Source organism: Cyprinodon tularosa, unplaced genomic scaffold (assembly GCF_016077235.1).
Source record: "Cyprinodon tularosa strain WSP-4 unplaced genomic scaffold, ASM1607723v1 ctg473, whole genome shotgun sequence".
NCBI classification, from domain to species: Eukaryota; Metazoa; Chordata; class Actinopteri; order Cyprinodontiformes; family Cyprinodontidae; genus Cyprinodon; species Cyprinodon tularosa.
The window spans coordinates 450518-454892 of record NW_024039200.1 but is presented as its reverse complement, the minus strand read 5'-3'; positions in this window follow the sequence as shown (position 1 = coordinate 454892).

Genomic DNA, 4375 nt, shown 5'->3' with positions numbered 1-4375 from the left:
TCTGTCCAGTACTTTCTTTAAATATCCTCTCAACAGAGGACAAAACTGATGGTTTAATTTATCTTTCTGCCCTGGCAAATGGGAAATCCCAAAGTTTGAGAATGAGGAGCCTGACACTAACCAAAACAGTGAAAAGAAAAGAAAAGAAAAGAAAAGAAAAGAAAAGAAAAGAAAAGGAGAGGTTGTTGCATTTCAAGGAAAAATGTAAATGAGAAACTCCTAAAGAGAAATAGTGAGACTTAGAATTCTCTGCAATAAGGTTGGTATTTTTTTTGTCTTTTTAATTAGAGTTTTATCACAAAAATGAAAAAATAAAAAATAAAACACAGACACTGGCACAGTCTAATTAAAATGTTAAAAAGGCAACAACAAGAGTCTGCTATAGAATATATCTGAGAAGTAATAACACTGACTCATTATAAAAGGCCAAATTTGGAAGTGTCATTACCCATGATGTTCAGGCTGGTGTTTCAGTATCATTTATACAATTATCAACATTCCCAGTTTTTCTCCTTGGTTCAGTGGAAAGTAGATAATAATTACCTAATAATGCATAAACAATGGCTGCTTTGCAAAGCTTTAAATTTAATGAAATCCTTTGTGCTGCTTAAAAAGGAAACCTGAGGAAATAATTTATCTCTATAATTTCATCTGCCTGGTACTTACTGCCCTCTCTTGGTGGCTAATGTGAAGTACCAGTGTTCTTTCAAAAATTGAATTGAATTTAAATTGTAATATTTGTCATACATTAATCTGATGACTAAAGATATATTACTTTTACGGCATAACTTATTTCATACTAAAAATACATATACATATAAATTGTATTAAGTAGGACTGTCGAGACTCTTTGCTGTCTCGACATACCTTTTCATTAACTAGGGGCAGCATAAATTATTTGTATTGCAATTATGTGGCATTCTTGTCCAGAAGGACTGCGGAAAAAAACACATAAAAACAAAACAAAAAAAAAGCCATATTTTGGTTTCTGTGAATATGTATATAAGGTATGTGCACTCTGTCAATTGTTCATCCAACTACAACTAATTACAGCTCTCTATCTTTAAGTCTTTTGCCCCATTTAAACTGCAATTTCAAAATCTATGTAAGCATATTTATGACAAAAAACTCAGAAATGCCTTTCTCCTGAATTAATCTTTTAATGGTATTCACACACTTTTGAGTTTTTTACATTTACTTTTTTATGATAACCATAGTGATCTGTGGAATGTTTAAACTTAGGATATCCCCCTAAACCTCTGAGGCCAGCAGTATTTTAAAGGGAAATTAGATTAGTCTCAGGTAAACAACATTATTTACTATCCACTGAACTTTGTTTTCAAGTTTGAAGATGTTTTGTTTCCCATCCAGGAAGCGTTTTCAATTCAAAATGTCAGAAAATGTCATATACATATGGGAGTTTTATATGTACGCAAACCTGTGGGACTTGAATTGAAAAAGCTTCCTGGATGGGAAGCAAAACGTCTTTAAACTTGGAAACAAAGTCCATTGGATTGTTTTTTTTTTTTGGGAATGACTATGACCTTGATGATTGAGAATCTTTACTAGCAGTGACATCTGTGCTTTTAAAATATGAAAAACATTGTGTAGCCCTTTTGTAATACACCACTTATTCACTAAAACGTGAAAAGTGTGTAATTTATGGGATATCCATCCATAACAAAATCTTAAGATTCAGTTCCTCCTATATCTGTATCCAACTATATATCACTTACTTTCCAGCTAATGAAGAAAATAGCCCCAGCATAAAAATAGAAGCTCATTATGTATTTTGAAATAAATATTTTTATTACATTTTAACATCTGAGTTGTGTGGGACAGGTATAATCCCATATGTACCCACCCGGTTGCTGCCTTAAGAAATTGTGTGTCCCAAACCAAATTTATTTTCTGCTATACATGTTAAGACTAAGAAACGCTATGTTTAATTTAAAGTCAACTTTATTTTATATTATTCTATATTTTCACCAACCTCACATTCCAGCATCACTGGTCCTTCTGTTTTCCTGGCATTATTGGTCAAACTCACTGTGACTTTGTGGAGACCTCCAAACATCTCGGAACCAAGGAACTTCCAAATAAAGTTGAAAAAGGAGGAATTGAAGCCCTTGACTTCACATCTTTAAATAATTCATTCAAAATTAAGTATTTAAAAATCTTCTAAAAAAATCCAAACTCTATATGGAATGCTATTCCCATTTACAACTTTGACAAAATTGGAGGATTGTCCTTTCTTCTTAAATGCAATTACAGTATACCCAAAAGTACAGTATACCCAAAAGTACAGTATACCCAAAAGTACAGTATTCCCTAGTGGGTCATTAAAGCTTTTATCATCTTTACCCACACGTCAAATTTACTCCATTTATAAACTCCATTTAAATTGATTATGATTGTCCTTCTATAAGTAAGAAAACAACCAACAAAAAGTTAAGAAATATTCCACGAGATGTGTCTTTTCACCAGCTTGTATATTTTATTGGTCCAACACTTTTGAAAATATAAATTGGAAGTGAACTTGGTTGCTCCTTAAAAAATACTTAATAAACAATAAAGTAAGTGAAATTTCTTATAAAATTATTCCTACTGTTTATCCCGTTAAAGCATTTTTGATAAAAAGATATAAATAGGATTTCGACCCAATGTGTACATTTTGTAAAAATAATGAAGAAAAGCTTATTCATCTTTTTTTGGGATTGTAATTATACCAAAATATCCTGGAGAGATATGTCAATTTATTTCATCAAAAAAATCTTAAAATATTTTCAACAAAAACCTAATTTCCAAATTTTGTTAAATTATATTAATATCTATATAGAATCCTTAAAATTGGGTTCAAATGCCACAGCCATGCAAATTATAATGCCCTTAAAGAATTATGACCCTCAAGCATAGATTAGATTTGATTTCGACATTTTAAAATAATAGTTCTGTTCTGTAAAACCCTTTGTTGTTGTGTATGTTTCTAATTATTAATGTTCTATATTGTTCATGTTGTTTTGCAATAAAAAAAAACAAGGAACTTCCCCAACACTATATGTGGAACTCTAAGCTAATAAAGGTTTTAAACTTAAAAAAAAAAAACATATAATTTTCAAGCAGTGATGAACAGCATAATAGTTTGTCATTATCTGGTTAAAAACAAATAAAACGACATGAGTCGTTCTTTAATGTGCACACTGCAGTCCATCATCAACAATCAACTGTCCATCTGGAGCTTCTCATTGGTTGTTTGGGGACTGGGGGCGGGGTTTCTTTATCAGTCAGGCAGCAGTGGATTCAGTATTTTACAGAGAGCAGCTGATGTGCCAGTGAAACCCCCCCACTGGAACTCCACTGTCTGCCACAGGTAGGCTGCTTCCTGCAAGCTTAATATGTAGATATAACTTAATACATTGGCAGCATTAGAGTTAAATATTTAGCCTGATTTTTATTAGTACCTTATGTTTTTTATATGTTAATGGCCTTTATGTGTTGATGATAGTCTGGTGTAATTCAGTTTTAATGTATTATAACAATGACATATCAATTGTTAAAAAGTGACATTTTTACAGCATTCCACCCAAAGGATGAAAAGTCTCAAAGCAAAGTTTAAAAAGAATGAGGTAAGAAGCATCTATTATGATGAGTTTGGAGGATTAATAGTGATTGAACTATGAAAGAAGTTATCTCTTTCCCTGAAAGTTATTTTTCTTTCAAGTTTCAACATCATAGTTTGCTTTCTTCAATTATTGTATATAAGCTGAGGGGAAGGTATTAGGATTTAGTGTTGCTGAACAGCAGGAGAGCAGGACCGCCACCAGACTGCTGCTGTAACAATGATCTCAGGTAGCCTTCAATTATTAACACATAAGCCATGCAGACACACTGACTGACACACACAAGGAGGTCCTGACATGTCTGTCATTCTTTTTTTCTAATCTTAAGGGCAACTTTGAATAATAGCGACAGATGACAGAAAAAATACACATATAGCATTTAGCTATAAACTGTTGATGTGAGACTGCTGCTTGGCCTCTATACAGGCTGATAAATCAACACGCCCCAAAGTTTAAAGGGATAGTTCCTTTAGATGGCTTGTTTGATGTGTCTGGATATTTTCTTCTTACTGATGCTTTTATAGAAACCAAGTGGCATACCAGTAAATGTGGATCACAACCACTGACAAAAAGAAAAGAAAGTGTGAGTTTGGTAAATGGTTAGACTCAGGCTGGACAATGTGCAGCCTTACCCCCCTATCACCCTCCACCCCACCCCCCCTTTTTGCTGAGTCCTCACTTCACACAGGCCTGGCCCTGCAGCTGCAGTGAAACGGATCTCACTATGCTGCAGGAGGGGAGCAGGGATTGGGAGG